The sequence below is a fragment of the Amblyomma americanum genome, chromosome 5 (assembly GCF_052857255.1).
Source record: "Amblyomma americanum isolate KBUSLIRL-KWMA chromosome 5, ASM5285725v1, whole genome shotgun sequence".
NCBI lineage: Eukaryota > Metazoa > Arthropoda > Arachnida > Ixodida > Ixodidae > Amblyomma > Amblyomma americanum.
Window position 1 is genome coordinate 133884175 of NC_135501.1, and position 17183 is coordinate 133901357.

Genomic DNA, 17183 nt, shown 5'->3' on the forward strand with positions numbered 1-17183 from the left:
GTACTTATGGCTAGCGAGGTCGTCGTCTTCTGAGCAGAAAAAAATGCGAATTAGACTTAGGTGTGGATGCACCGATTCGATTGGTGGGAAAGGGGAGGTGCGTTGCCACTACGAGTGTTTGTTCGTCGACGCGAGGAAAGGTTAAAAGCCATGTTTGTGTGATGCATAATTATATTCTGCTGCCGGGAGGCCACATTTTTGAGGACCGCATTTCGCGATCACTCAGCGGAGCCGAACTGGTCAAGAATAAAGACCGAACAGGTTACATAGTGCAATGCAAAGTAGGCTACGTACAGGTACAATACTTACACATTTATGTAGGTTTGAGGTAAGATATTCATCTGGTTCAGGTGGGTGAACTACACTTTGAGAACAGCACTTAGCCCCTCCATGGCATCATTTGAAGCGCAGTAAAGCGCACCGCTGATTGTTCGCATGTAATCATGCAACTGTGTGATCTTTGTTCGGTTGCTTGCGCACGTTTATAATGCCAGAAAATAGAGAATAAGTACTATACATGGCAACGGTTAGTGAGTATGGAATAACTGTTGGCGTTGTTTCTTCGGTCGCTCTTCAGGCCACGTGTTTGGCAGATTTTATTTACTTCGGGCAGCAGAGGCAGCGGCAGGAGATATCGTGCAGCGCCTGACCATCGTCTTTGCTTTACGCAGAACCAGCATTGTGCTGACTGTCTACCGACTAACATCGACTATCTACACTGCTGCATCTCTCGCCCCGAAAGTATTCTGGACGGACCGCAGACAACGTCCCCTTCAAGCCTGTTATAAAATCCAAGCCTGCCGACGGATGCTTCACCCTTTGGTCAGCAGAGGCAGCGGCAGGAACAATCGTGCAGCGCCTGACCATAGCCTTTGCTTTACGCAGAACCAGCATTGTGCCCACTATCTACTGACTAACATCGACTATCTACACTGCTGCATCTCTCGCCCCGCAAGTATTTTGGACGGACCGCAGGCAACGTCCCCTTCAAGCCTGTTATAAAATCCAAGCCTGCCGACGGATTCTTCATACTTTGGGCAGTAGAGGCAGCGGCAGGAACAATCGTGCAGCGCCCGACCATCGTCTTTGCTTTACGCAGAACCAGCATTGTGCCGACTGTCTACCGACTAACATCCACTATCTACACTGCTGCATCTCTCGCCCCGAAAGTATTCTGGACGGACCGCAGACAACGTCCCCTTCAAGCCTGTTATAAAATCCAAGCCTGCCGACGGATGCTTCACACTTTGGTCAGCAGAGGCAGCGGCAGGAACAATCGTGCAGCGCCTGACCGTAGCCTTTGCTTTACGCAGAACCAGCATTGTGCCGACTATCTACCGACTAACATCGACTATCTACACTGCTGCATCTCTCACCCCGCAAGTATTTTGGACGGACCGCAGACAACGTCCCCTTCAAGCCTGTTATAAAATCCAAGCCTGCCGACGGATGCTTCACACTTTGGGCAGTAGAGGCAGCGGCAGGAACAATCGTGCAGCGCCTGACCATGGTCTTTGCATTGCGCAGGTTGGTTGATTTTCACTGTATTTAAAAAGTAACCACTTGTCCCGCTGCCGCTGCTGCCCCTAGCTTGTGTTCAATATGAGTGCTGTGCCGACGGATACTTGCCTTACATGTTTTGAGGATTTTTCTGATGGACAAGATTTCATGTCATGTGCACAATGTTGTCAGCCCTACCAACTTGTTAAATGCGCCGCCATTAGTGAGCGAGTATACAAAGCAAAAAATGAAGCAGATAAGAAAACATTAAAATGCCCAAAATACCGTTTGCCTTCGTCTCGTAGTGGGCAAACGTTCGTGCTCCATCTGCTTTGGGTAAAGAACTTTCTGAAATCAAGAAGAATTTGGCTGCACTTACTATCAAGCTGAATGGCCTGACGCCGTTAAGAGAGACAGTAACAGGCATTGAAATATATGTTACGTAAATTTCTGACACATACGACACACTACTAACAACTTCTGAGAGGCATGATGGAGAGATTAAGGCTATGCACTAAACTTGAAAGCACTGAAAAAGATCAAAACGAGCTAAAGAAAGAACTAAACGATCTACAATAATAGAGCAGAAGACAGAACATGAAAATCCATGGCTTTCCCTTTGAGGAAAAAGAATACTTGCTATCAAAGGTAAATTATCTTGCGGTGACGCTCGATCTACCCTCTTTATCGTACTCCGATATTGAAGGCCTGATTCGTCCCTCATCACGCCAAAATAAGGTACCTGTGGCACTGATAAGGTTTTCTAGGCGGGCTCCTAAATATGCATAGCTTGCAAAACGCACAGCCCTCAATGAACAGGATGACAGGATACAATTTTTTGATAATTTGACTGCCACTAACAAGAAACTTCGATGGCTAGCTAAAACGAAAGCTCGCGAGCAGAACTACACTTTTGTGTGGCCAACAAAGGAAAAGATTTTTGTGAGAAAGAAGACTGGCACTCCAGCAATAAGGATAGCTTCAGAGGAGTACCTAAGCAAGGTTGTATAGGCATCGTAAACTTATAACCTTGCTAAATCTCTGTTTGGAATGATGGCTTACTAGAACCCTGACCTTGTTAATCAATTGTTCAATGCCAGCGCTTATGCTCCTCAAGAGGTCCTCTCCTTGTATCACGTAAATGTACACAGTTTGAAGAATAAGGTAAAAAAAATTGAAGCTGAATTAGAGGAGCTAAAGCGTGGTTTTGATGTCATTGGTTTCACGGAAACTTGGTATAGCTCTGATGCGGAAGTTGTGCAGATTCTATGCTACAATCACATTTCTATGTACCGACAAGGTAAGCGCGGAGACGGTATATCTCTATATGTACACGAATGTCTGCCCTATGACGTTCTTACAGACTCATGCGTTGTAAATGGATAAATGGAAACTTTGAAGTTGTTAGCTTACTGCATCGCGACATTGCTTTACTTATAGTATACCGCCCCCTCATGGTAATCTTGATGCATACCTTGATTTTTTATGGTTTTCTATATTTAGCTAATCAAAACAGGTGGCGTGTCAATATATTTGGTGATATGAACGTTTATTTGCTTAATAAAAACCCGATACAGACTAAACTACTTGAACTGATGTTCTTACACGGTTGCCAAAATGTTATCGACCGATATATGACACAGATACTGCGCCATTTCCTTTCCCCCAAAAAAACCAATTATTATTATTACCTACCAGAATAAGCCAGCAAACAAACACTCATTGATCACTGTTTTACAAATTTTCCCCTACATACAATTACCGCAGGTGTCTTTTCATTAGCCACAAGCGATCATGTGCCATTTTTCGGCCTATTTTCAAATAAGCAACACTCTGCTAAACCTAAGTAGAAGCGACGAACATTCATTGGTTTGGTTTATGGGGGTTTCACGTCCCAAAGCGACTCAGGCTATGAGGGACGCCGTAGTGAAGGGCTCCGGAAATTTCGACCAACTGGGGTTCTTTTACGTGAACGGACATCGCACAGAACACGGGCCTCTAGAATTTCGCCTCCGTCGAAATTCGACCGCCGAGGCCGTGATCGAACCCGCGACGAACATTGAATGAAGATACAATTGCCTACTTTTGTTCACTTATATCAGAAACTTGCTGGGCGGAAGTATATCTGGAAAATGATCCGTCCGTAGCGTACGATATATTTTTGGAAAAGGTGCAACACAATTACAACATTGCATTTCCTATGGTTGCCGTCCATAAGCACAACAAAGCTAAGAAAGACTGGATTACGGCGGTTCTCAAACGCCTTCAACATAAAAACTCTCTATTTGCTCATTTCTTAGAAACAAGAGACCCAACCTATTTCGAAGAATTTAAGAAATTCAGAAACAAATTAAATCTGGATCTAAAGAAGGCCAAGACTGCCTACTATAAAAACAAGTTTGCTTCAACCGTGGACAAACCGAAACAAATTTGGAACGTTGTAAATGGCATGATATCCTATGGGAAACCTCGTCTGCCTTCCGAGTTGCTGTTTGATGGAACTTCTTGCTTTGGTGTAATGCTTGCTAATACATTTAATGAACATTTTCTTAATGCAGACGCTTATCATATCACAGCAGGCGCGTCTCGCCCATCACCTAAGAGCTTTAAATGAAAACTAGTTGCAGTGAGTCTCTATTTCTGACCCCGGCGTATGAAGAAGACGTGGCTATCGTTAATTCCCTTGAAAATAAAAGTTCACCAGGTGATGACGAGATAAGTACGGTACCAATGAAAGCCGCTATCATAAGCATTATTCCACCTTTAACGCATATATGCAACAGAATGCTCCTGACTGGTATCTTTCCTGGTAAGATGAAATCTGCTCGTGTTACAGACTTACAGTAATCTACAAGGGAGGACACAAAAATGATATGAACAACTATCGCCGTATCTCAATGTTGCCACTGTTTTATAAAATTGCAGAACGTGTGGTATATAAAAAATTACAAAACTTCCTAGATAAAAGAAAACATAATATGCAAAGAACAGTATGGATTCCAGGCTGGTAAATTCACGCAGACTGCTCTACTGGACATAAAAGGTCGCCTTCTTTCTAACTTTGAACAAAAGCGTTCACCATCGGAATATTTCTAGACTTTCGCAAAGCTTTTGATTCAATTAAACCCGATATCTTATTACTAAAGCAAGAAAAATATGGAATTCGCGGTATTGCACACATATTGTTGGAAAGCTATCTTACAGGACGGAGGCAGTCTACATGTCTACAGGAGCTTAAATCCGACACAGGTATAATAAACTTCGATGTACCACAAGGCTCTATCCTCGGTCCTCTTCTTTTCATTTTATATATTAATGATATAGTAAATATACGCTCAACTTCAAATATGGTCCTCTAGGCTGATGAAATCAATGTCTTCTTTTCCTGCGCCAACCTTAGCTTTCTTGAATATCGATACCTGGCTCAATGAACTGCGAACATTGCTTGATGCCAATAGGCTTAAAGTAAACATTAAAAAAACTAAATAGGTGCTTTTCCGCGCTAAAAACAAGCATCTTGATCTAATATCCGACTATATTTTAATAACACAGAAATTGAGCACGTGAATTCTCAGAAGTTTCTAGGAGTTCGTTTCCGCAGTAACTTGGGCTGGACCGATTACGTCGACAGTCTGCGTATACGAATATCAACATCAGTTGGGTTAATTCAAGGACTTCGTTACCTTCTTTCATGTGATGTAAAGCAACAGTTATATTTTTCTTATATTCATTCTCAAATTGCTTATAGACTCTTAGTCTGGGGAACATGTAACAAAACTGACTGAGATAGGTTGTTCTCTCTACAAAAAAAGCCTACAAAAAGCCTTGCGCAATTTGGGTAGATATCCCGTTCGTCCACGGCATGTTTACTGCTTGTTAGGTGTTACCCTTTTTTCTATGTTATAAACACTACTTAGCACTCCTAATCTACCAAAAAATAAAACATGACTGAATTTTTTATCGTTAATATTTCAATAGAGCCATCACACATAACTTGGTTCTATAAATCACACATAAATTGGTTCTAGGCCTCGCACTAATTTACGGGACCCAGACTACAGATCATAATAATAATAATAATAATTGTTTTTTGGGGAAAGGAAATGGCGCAGTATCTGTCTCATATATCGTTGGACACCTGAACCACGCCGTAAGGGAAGGGATAAAGGAGAGAGTGAAAGAAGAAAGGAAGAAATAGGTGCCGCAGGGGACGGCTCCGGAATAATTTGGACCACCTGGAGATCTTTAACGTGCTCTGACATCGCACAGCACACGGGCGCCTTAGTGTTTTTCCTCCATAAAAACGCAGCCGCCGCGGTCGGGACTACAGATCACCAGATAACAGTTTTATGCAGCACATATCCAACATTAATTGCTTGTGCCAAGGAGAGTGTCACGACTCATCAAGTAACGAAGAAAATGAGCCATATTTTGAACACCCTAGTGTGAAATTTTGTTATGTATACCTGATGCAATTCATTGTTATTCCCTGCTGTTCTGTGCGAATGCGTTTTTCTTTTCTATACCACTTACTATCGCTCATTGTTGATAACTTCTTCAGTATTATTTTCTGCCTGACCAATGCTTGCGTAATTAACTATGTTGAATTCCTGTCTCGCTGTGTTTGATGTACCACTGATTCTCACCGATATGTTACTCCGCACCATCTGCACCGACGTGTAATGCGGGTGTTAGGCCTCGTCAGGAGACTTCTTGATCTCCTTTAGCCTCGCCCCGCGGACACCATGTATTGTTGTCCGAAATAAATGAAAATGAAAAATATATTGCCCCCGAACCAGTGCCATCGACACTTCCGCGTAAATGGCTGATAGTTTGTTCTACGATGAATAAATCTGTGCTCTCAGTGAAACTATCTGCGAACTTCTTTTGCGCACTAGAGACTAAGCGCACGAAACAGCATATTCGCACAGGCTGAAAGCTCGCGTTTCTTGCTTCGCGCTCTCGCCCAAGAAACTCGAGAGCTGTCACCCGATTCTCATTGGCTCGCTCCACTCCCAGCTTCCCGCGGTGGAGCAAAGTCGGCTTTCGGCAGATACTGTATTTTCGGTGGCAACGCGTGGTTCACTGATAAAAGTTCCTCGCGGCGCCACCGGCGCCAACGAATGGCCCCGAAAAACGCCCCACGTGTGACAGGCTTCAGAGTTGCAACCAAAGGGAAACCTTGCCGCATAAGCTCGAAGTTTATGTTACGGTAAGCGGTGCATAATATTTACGCCGAGGCGTTCCTAGCCCATAACGCAAAAGCCAGGCAATACACCGCGCCACGCATATGCTGCTGGCGGTTTAAAAACTACTCGAGTAGAGGGCTTCCGCTTATCGCATCCGCGCAGACAAGGCGAGAATACTTAAGGAGCGGCGGCGTAGCTGGGCGGCTGTTTCCGGACGTTGCCTCCACGTACTGAAAGCAGCTCGGGGTGGTGAAAAGCGCTTTTTCATCCGTTGTTCATCCTAGGCTTCCTTCGGGTGTAGTTTTGTTGCTGTTCTTGAGTTGCTGACCGCCGACACGTACCACAGGTAAATGCTGCTTGTGCACTTTCAGTGCAAGAAGAACGCCACGCGCCCCGTGTAGTCCGGAGTTTAAGACTCTGCAACCTCTATTAAAGTGTTCTAAGTACCTGAGTTCCTAATAATTTCGGCGCGAAAAGGCCATTCAGTACTACCTTTTTATCATTTCAAAAGGGTGCTGTTGTTCAGTGTTGACTGTTTATTTTTGAGCAATGCGCCTAAGTTCCTTAGATAATGCGCCATTCTCAACTGGGCTAAACTTTTCAAATGTTCAAAATACTCTCAGTGGTAACGCCAAGGAAATATATTTACCAACACTGAAAACACGCGTATCGGAATATAACTGCTTCACCTTTATTCATTTTCTTCAAACCGCAGCATATTGACCCTCACAAGTGTTGTGAATTGTACTTGTTGGTTACCGATAATATCTGAAAGAGCGGAAGGGGGGCGGGGATACAGTAAGGAGCGCTCGTGGTGTCTCCTAACTGTGCCCCCCCCCCCCCTTCCGCTTTTTTAAATACGATATTGACCTTGCTATCCTGCCACCGCGAAACTTACAAGTAGGAAATTTTCCGCGTGGGGCCTTCGTTTTCCTCACTGAAGAATGAGTGGCGAAATCGTAGCTGGCGCATGGGCATTAAATAAGCTGACGTCTACCTGTTTCTAATTGCAGCCAGCCATGTCCGGAATGTACCTAGCCCTCAGTTTTTTTCTGCTTGCCATTGTGGCCACAGCAACTGAAGGCAAGTTCCCGACCGTTTATTTGCGACTCTCCTGGTATGTTAAGCAGTTAAACAATTAGATTTGACGAAGTTTATAAGAATTCATTGCTTATCAGTGTAGTGGGCAATGGCGGAGCACTAAGGTGTGAGTCCTGGTATGTTTAATCCTTCGTATTTGAGCACAGCAGGGGTCATCATCATCATCATCAGCCTGACTACGCCCGCTGCAGGAGAAAAGGCCTCTCCCATGTCTCTTCAATTAGCCTTGTCCTGTACCAGCTGCGCTCACAGTATCCCTAAAAACTTCTTAATCTGAAAATCTTTCCTGAAACACCTGGTTTCGACCGCGCCAGCAATATCATGCGACATAGTCCAAATATCTATAAATCATCTTTGAGTGTAATATATATAGAAAACATATAGACATAAAAAATTGAATTTTATATGCAGTCCTCATGCTAAGAAATTATGTGCTTTCTTGATGTTTTCTAGAAATTATTTCTTTGTGCCTAAGAAATACATTGGGGCATTTTATATTTTTACTAGATAAGTTTACGTAATATAGTACGGTAAACGTTTATGATTGTGCGGTTCTTTATAAAAAAGAATATTTAACAAAAACGTTTTTCATCGAAGTTCCTCGTTAAATTTTAAACAGATGAATCAACTCAAATTTATAAATATAGGTGTACAGGCTCTTCGTCAGTAATATATTTTGCATGCAAGTTTTCATGGAACTCGCCATAGCATAGTTCTAGGTACTGCTATACAAATTTGTAAAAACACTATTGCGCATAAGCGCTGGAGTCCATATTCTCGTGCTGAAGAATAAGTTGTGCATGGAAGTGTGTATCTATGTAAGTATGTAAGTACATGTATGTAACAGAGTAATGGCAGATGCTTTTATTTTCATTAGTCAGCAAATTGTCTTTAAACATGGTCAAGAGTTAATTCCAAAAGTCGACCAGCCAATATTTGCATTATCTTATCTGATATCGCCTATAGCACCCTGCTCTCATATCAAGACGCAATAGAGGGGTTCCGTCTACAATATGAATACCTAATTTTTCAATGATTAATATTCTTCACTTCATTATGTGAAATTCTTCCAAAATGAAATAAGACTAGTTTTCAGTCGTAACAGGTGCAAATATGTAGAATCATAAAACAATTCTCTGTGCGAGAATCAGAGTTTATCCGGCTCTTTTCTTTAGGTGTACAACAAAAATATTACTGATAACAATTTAACTATGCCGAATTCACCTCGAACTAATCAGTGAAAAAACAAACATTTTATCCACTTTTTACAAAATGTCAGCCAAGAAAATAAAGTTAGCACGATTTACATATTGCGAACAACAATGGAGACTTAAAGCCTTCAAACCGCAGGTATGTTTTGCCCATATTTACCCTATTTCCAGATTAGAGCCAGCACATGCATGTTGACTGTTGATGAAGAGAAGTGCTCAAAAACCAGTCTCTATGTCTAGACTATATTCTAAAGCATTAAAACACATTTTCTTTTTCATGAATATCGTCTTCAGATTTTCCCCACTGTCCACAAGTTGAATGCCCAGAAGGCAACGACAAAGTTGCCTGCTTCATTGACGATCGGGCCTGCACATGCACCTGCAGTAAGTAGCAGTTGACTTTTTTATTCCCGAAACTCTCTATGGACACAAAATCATTTAAACTGCTGCAAACCAGTATTGCGAAAAGCTGTTACCACGCAAATGTGTTCCTCGTTTTAGTGCGAGGCCGTTGTTTCCCCACTGTCCTGTACAATGCACTTATCAAATGTCTTAGTCCGTATAACTGGCAGCTTCTATAGCACCTTTTTTTTCGTTTTCAACCATGAGGCGACGAGAGATTTTGAAGAGTGAACATTTTTTTTTTACTGAAACTGATGAGAATTCTAGCAGTATTTTCGAAGAGTGCCAAAAAGAAACAGGCTTGCAATACGTTTCTTCGCGAATAATCTGAGATGATATACAGTATGAAATTACACACAAACTCTGACTGCTTTTTGAATGCTTTACCCCACTTGCAATGCTCACCTCTTTCTTAAAGGTAATCATGATATATGATTTGAAAACGCTGTTGTACTTATTTTCTTATCAGTATAATTCTTATAACATTATCTATCACCTAATTAAATTTTTGCTCCCTAGATTCGAGACATCCTCCTTTGTATCGCGTGGACTTGGGACAATAGTACCCATTGCAAAGATGACATCAGTCATTAAATGTCTACATCAGTAGTCTCCTGGCGCCTTCTATAATATTAAGAAAAATTTGACGATCCCCCTTTCTTGCGTTCCTGACCGAATCAACCGCAATACATTCATCACCCCTGCTCGCCTTTTTTCTACATTGTCCTCGAACATCCCCGTGCGACGAAAAACCAAAAACTGCACTAATGATGGTAATTATATCGTCGGCGCTTGTTGCCAGGTGGCTTTAAAGTTTTAGACCAAAAGATCATTACTGAGGGCATTCGGTGATGTCCAACGTGTATCTCCGTTACGCTATTTGAACACGCTTCCTTCTTTAACTTGAAGAGTAAGGAAGAGGCATGATGCACAGCAGGCAGGAGCAGCAGTTCGACGAAAAGTGCCATGTCAGACGCACAGCCCCCGAAGCAGCAACCAGTGCAAAGGGACGAAGTAGCAGCGACGACTATCGCTCGTCGGCGCTCTCAAAAGCGAGTCTGGAAGGGTCAGCACGGTCAAGACACCGTGGTGCGCTCTGCCTAATCTGACGGTTATCGGTGTAGGCGCGAGACCGAGCGCCACCGTCAGCAGGCCGACTCTAGTGCGCGTGAAGGGTATAAGTGGCTGCAGGACCTCTCACTGACGGTTTCAGCCGTTGCTGGACCATCGACCACCGCTGTTAAAGCCGTTATGCGGGGAATCGGCAGCACGCAAACTGACCACAATAAGCTTTGTCAATGAACATTGCTGCAAAGGGCTACATGCCACAGCCTCCAATGCCCCTGGTAAGAAAGCCCAAGCGCGCAACGTTAGAAGGTAGGACCTATGAACACAAGCATGGGTTGGGTGAAAATCCGTTCAGCCACTCGTTCCCAGAGTGCGACAAAGTGGTGTTTCAGCGAGGTTTGGTGCCTCTGCAGCCGGACCATTTTCAGCTATTAAGTCTGAATGTTCGCGACGACAGATGAGAACACCTTCCAACATTACATTTCGAGGAACAACTTTGTGTGAAATGCCAAGTTGAGGCGTCCGTCTATTTCCAACGATTATCGAATCCACATACGCCGGTGACTATCCCACTTTTGATTAGCGCCGTCCAAACCACACCTGGTTGGCTTTCAGTGATTTTAACGTATTGCATTGCAGATCGTTAGCGACGCGTAATTTTTTTTACGCCTCTAATTTTCTACCCCAGTTTCAAAACCCCCAAAATTTTTATTTCCCTGTTGGGGGGCTTAATGAACAGCTTTGAAATATTTACAAATGTAATAAGTCTTCTGCCTTCGCGTGCTCTATTTTTGCAGCCCGTGACCAGGACCCGTGCGCCTCCTTGCGCACACGCACCTGCCCTGAGGGTCACACGCTCAGTTGCTGCAGTCGAGAAGACACCTGCAAGTGCAAATGCGGTGCGTACAGTAACTGTGCCAAGGAAGGAAAATGGAGGGGCTTCACTGATATGCTCCCATGATACCAGTCGTTTATTTTCGCGCCACTGCAGATGATGCAGCCTATCAGCATGCGCCTTCTGGTATGGCTTCGGCAACAAATTGATGCTAACAATCGCAATTTAGTCCGGCGGCCCTACTTTACACAGTAGTAACGCAATGACGTGCTGTCTTGTTTCCGGCAGGGTGAGCTAGTATCTGTGTTGTTCAAGAGTTGTGATTCCTTCTGTATACCCCAGCGATATCTAAAGAACAAGAGTGACGTGTTAGAAATTTCTTAAGGGAAAATGCTGTTTTCAGGCTCTTCACTCGTCGGTTTAGCACTTCGTCATTTCGGCGCATTTGTAATCAGAATGTCGTTGCTTGAGATCTGCGCATTTAAGCATTGACCTCCCATTTGAAGATATAAGTAGCCGAACGAAAGTTACCATGATCCCCTCATAGCAATATTCAGTTTCCCTCTGGTTTGCTCAGAGCTAGCAGTTATATAAGAAAAATACGCACTTAAACATGGCTTCAGAACATTTAAAACGTTTAGCTGTGGCAGCCATACAAAATACCGTTTTCTAAAACGAGTTCGCAATATATTTCTCTTCGAAGCAATACTTCCGTGGACAATGTCGCTTCTACAGCCAAAAACATTGTCCTGAGACAACCGGGCTTTAAATAAATCAACAAAATTTGTGTGGACTAAGTTCCCTATGCAAATTAAAAATGTTGAAACATCACTGCATTGAAGATTTGAAGATATGTCGTGCGTGCTGTGTCCGGGCCATTTCGAAGTACGAAAATTTTATGAACGCTGCAAACGCTATATTTGCAGCCGACAGGGAGAGGGGGGGGGGGAGGGGTTGCACAGCAAATTAAAAGTGCCGGTAATGCTAGTAAAGTGCACAAACACCAATACAGAAACTGAGAACGAATACAAGAAAATAATTCCTGATTCTTTTCATTGGAAGTAGCTAACATGTTGTGCACGTTTGCCCAAGGGTAGCTTTTGAAATCAGAATTACAGTGGACATATCGTGTATGTTTAAGTTGACTTACACCTGCAGTGGATGTCTTTCATGTGTTTTGAGACAAACGGAGGAGGCGATGTTGGAAAGTGGCAATAATGAAATTGATTTTCTTTTACATCATTCCTAATTGTTATGCCAGTATCAACACCAAGAAGCTCAGCCTAGTAGCAATTTTATTACATCGTCACTGTATGAGGGACTCATGGCTACATATAGCATAAAGAAAAGGGTGGTAACGCTCACATAATAGGAAGCCGCCGGGCTGTACTTTGGGCTGATTCAAGAACTAGTTCAACATTCCAGGATGCTCAACAAGATAGTTACATCGGAAGTGGCAACCGCGAGCACTAAAATTCACAGTAAAATGAATGTTCTTGAAGGCTGTAGGAAAAAGTGAGAGAACTTGCTTATTACACGTTTTTCATGTCTTTTAAAATTTTCAGAGTCCAATCACCGGTTTTTGTTGGAAGATGTTGGGTGCCCTTGGTTGTACTTTTGTTGACAGGCCGTTCTCACCATTTGGTTTTGATAGTAAGAGTACAATCAGTGTTAAGCTAATTGCTGAATGGTATGGTCGACCCGTTTCTGAAAGCATCTCTTTATTGTACGACTATATATACTGTGAATTTAATGTAGGCATTTATTATTTGAAAATAGACAACATTATAAGAGAACATCACGATTGCAATGTTGCAGTAGCCGAAATGGGCTAATGAATTTTCAATATTAAGGTGGTTCTATTCAACATGTACTTCTAGGTTTGAAGAGAATAATGATGTGTCACTATTGTTACGCTAACGTCGAGGTTACATGGATTTCATCACCAAAACAAAAAAGTTACTGTAGCACTGTTTCGAAGCTCTGGAACTGCGCTTCGAGGTACTGAAGATTATCAGAGATTCGAAAGACTGCACGGAAAATGATAGGAAAGGCAGTGTAGTTGTTAGATATTGTCGCGTTTCAAGAGGGCACTGGAAATACAAAATACAGTCAAGGCTTTTGGGAAGGACTGGCATGAGTGAGAAAAAATTCGTTCTATCCGGAGTATGCTGTAGGCCATGGAAGGCGGGGGATAGAAAAAGTAAAAATACTGTTTTGTGCTGCGAGTTTATGAAGATGTGATTGCAAATTTAAAACTAACTCTGCAATGAAAACAGCATCAGTCGATTAAACAAACCAGGGGCAATTCTTCACATCAATTTGACTGCGTGTTTGCAGATCATGAGTAGAGTACTTCGCTTGATGCTCAAAGAAATTTTTTTTTTCGATGTGGTGATTTACATCTTGTGAACTTACTTCAATCAAAATAACTCTTTTATAACACAGCTTGCGTGGGCTGGCACATTGGTTTAAACAAACCTGTTACCTTTTCGATGCATTTCTGCCAGTTGCAGGAGATGTGCAGTCCTCTTGAACTACTCTTGAATGCTGCTCTGCTCTGTAGTGCATCGTGCGAGCTCAGTTTAGCTTCGGGTTTGTTCTGTTCACATCTAGCTTCATCTTCATTATCTTTGACGGCTGAGATTGCACTTTTGCGGGGACCCCACGCTTCACAAGAAAGGTCACTTCATTGTGAACGCTGTAGAAGTTGCTTTGCGTGAGACTTTATCGCGAGTTTCCTCTCTTCTGCCGAGAGTCTGTTTTAATGGGGTGCGTGCATTTGAAGCTCCCCAGATTTAGGAATGTATGCAGACAAACCAAAGTTTTTACCGTGCGTTTTACCCGAATGTCTGTTTTTTTCGGGGCGATTGTAGTGGTCGTTGACAGTCTGACTGGATTCATTGAGGCTGTTGCTCGATTCAAGGCTTTTGTGCAATGCAAACGGTACTGCGTGCCGCAAGTTCAACTGCCTGATTTGTTTCTTTGCAGTTCTGAAGTGACAAGTGGCAGTACAAAGCTGACTCGGGCCACTGTGGTGTGTTGACTCCTTAGCATACGGTGCCTGCGTTGCAGCAGACCCATTAAGAATGAGCTCAGGCTTAGCACTCGAGCAATAAAGGAGATTTCTCTTTTACGTATCTCTTTTTTTGCATTGTTTATTCTGTAGAATTTAAAGACGGGAGAGCCCTGGACATCCTGCGTAAATGCGACATGCAAGGGTACAAAAATCATTTACGGTGGTGAACTTGTTCTCCTGCACATTAGAGGAGAAACTGAAACCCCATTCTACTAGCTGGCATTGAAAATGGGGAAATGGCCAATAGGCAGCGCATAGTGTCCCCGTACTGATGTGCTCATGAGAGCTAAAAGCCTTGCAAGATTATTCGTGGCAAAATACGAGGTTTCTTTTTTTCATATTCCCGCCGGTATTTTTTGTTTTCCTGGCGCTCATAAACACCTTTTAAAATTAAACTAAGGCCAAGGGGCCTTGTACATTGGCCTCTCTTGATAGCGCACCGTGTTGAAATAAGAAAGAAGCCATTATGACCGATAATGGAGCTGTTCTTAATCTACAAGATGCGAAAAACGAAAAGCAGGTGTCGCGACATCGATTTTTGAAGCGAAACCGATAGCCTACGCTACAGAGCCATTGACATGAAAACGATGGCAACCATCTTTTTCAGCGACGACGTCACAAGCTTCATTGATATGGTCGGATGAATTTTGCTCCTAATTTTCTTGGCGATAAGCGTGCCTTTTGCCGTGCACAGACGTCAGCGTAGCCACAAAAAGCGATTCAGTAAAGGTTTTGTGAGAACAGTAATCGTGTGGAGTTGCCCTCAATGTCCCTTTATCTCATTTACCCTTGCTGTACAATTCGTCGTTTTCGCACAGCTTCACAGTGCTGGCTGCCCGCTGCCGACAAACGGCAGCGGTTCGTTGCAGATAACGAACAAAGTAAGGGAAGAGTTGGAAATACAAGTTGGTGACATCGAAAAGAAAACTAGTAGAACAAATTCTAGTCTATGGCTTCAAGGAGGTACACCAGTGTGCTCGAAGACCGTGTAAAAGAGAGCATATTCAAGGTGAAACTTGGTCGTGGTCTTTTTTTTAATGTATTCACAACATTGGTGCCAGTAATGACGACCAACCTCGTCCTATTGTTTTGAGGCTCTTTGACTTGGCGGTAAAAAAGAAAAATTTTAGCCTGTTGCGTAAAGCTGAAGGGTTCAGAGATTTCACCATCTGACGACTTTACCCGACGAGCTCGCGGTCTGCGCGAGAAGCTCTGGAATTCTGCCGCTGAGGAAAAAGCAAGCGGATCGAAAGTTTCAGTCGTATTTAAAAAATTCAAAGTAGACGGCAACGCTTTTCCCTCCAAGTAACTAACCCTAAAGCCTTTGGACATAAAGAACATTTAGTGTCTTGGATCACCTGCTATCTCAACGGCATAAAACAATGTGTTGCCATAACTGGGCACATTTCAAGCAATTCGCAAGTTTTTTAAGGGGTTCCGCAGGGCTCTGTCCTCGGACCCCTCTTGCTTATAGTTTATATAAATATTCATTCATGTGTTAAATGCCCAGTCCAAATTAGGCTCTTTGTAGACGACTGCGTTATCTACTCAACCATTAATGCCAGGAAAGATCAAGGTAAGTTAAATTACTTGTTGCAGTCAATTCAAGCATGGTGTTCAAGATGAGGATTAATGCTAACCGATCAAAGACGACTAGCATCACTTTTGCTTATAAGAAAAAGCCGCCGCATTTTATGTACACCTTATAATAATAACAATAATTGGTTTTTGGGGAAAGGAAATGGCGCAGTATCTGTCTCATATATCGTTGGACACCTGAACCGCGCCGTAAGGGAAGGGATAAAGGAGGGAGTGAAAGAAGAAATGAAGAATAGGTACCGTAGTGGAGGGCTCCGGAATAATTTCGACCACCTGGGGATCTTTAACGTGCACTGACATCGCACAGCACACGGGCGCCTTAGCGTTTTTCCTCCATAAAAACGCAGCCGCCGGGGTCGGGTTCGAACCCGGGAACTCCGGATCAGTAGTCGAGCGCCCTAACCACTGAGCCACCGCGGCGGGGTACACCTTAGACAACATTGCATTTAGTGAGACTAATCAAACTAAATACTTGGGGTTGCGCTAACGTGCAACATCACTTGGGAGCCCCACGCATGCTCTGTGTTCTAACGCTCACAAAAATTCCGCTTCCTGAGAAGGGAAGAAGGTTCCGCAGCGCCTCACCCGAAGTAAAACTTCATGCATATAAATCCGTTGTGAGGCCTAAATTAGATTATACGGATCTCATTTGGGGCATGTACCAAAATAATTTAATCCATAAAATTATATGAACACAAAATTTGGCCCTAAGTTTTCATATATTCAGTGTTCACTGGTTAATCCAGCGTGTCTGAGTTAAGAACAAAATCAAAGCTACAGACGCTATCTGATCGCAGGTTAACATCCAGATTAAAATATCTTTACGTCCTGTAACACAATCGCTCTAATCTAAACACAATGCAATTTATCTACCTCCTGTACCACAATGACATTTGCCACTTGATGTTTCTTCTCGCTTACGTATTTTCGCTGAAGGCTGCATTATTTACAGATCAATTAACAGTACTGACGACCACCTGGCCCTTCAAAATGACCTCAGCCTAATTCATAGTTGGTGTAACACCTGGTTAATGGCTTTAAATGTGTCAAAATGTCAGGTAATTTCTTTTAGTCGTAAGCGTGACAACTCACATTTTTTATACAAGGTCAATAATAACGAATTGTTACATACAGTATCGTATAAATATTTGGGTGTTCACCTAACCGATAACCTCTCCTGGATAGACCATATTACAGCC

The 17183-nt window shown here is 42.9% G+C and overlaps 2 long non-coding RNA genes across 5 annotated transcripts in view; both read left to right on the forward strand.

Annotated features, from left to right (window-relative positions):
- The window catches only part of LOC144132694 (uncharacterized), a 288454-nt gene that overhangs the window by 28471 nt on the left and 242800 nt on the right, over positions 1 to 17183 (forward strand). The window lies entirely within an intron of this gene.
- Positions 6955 to 14442, forward strand: LOC144132692 (uncharacterized). Its single transcript, XR_013314899.1, has 5 exons — positions 6955 to 7035; positions 7703 to 7772; positions 9296 to 9385; positions 11269 to 11370; positions 14298 to 14442. It is a non-coding gene; the product is annotated as an uncharacterized LOC144132692 (long non-coding RNA).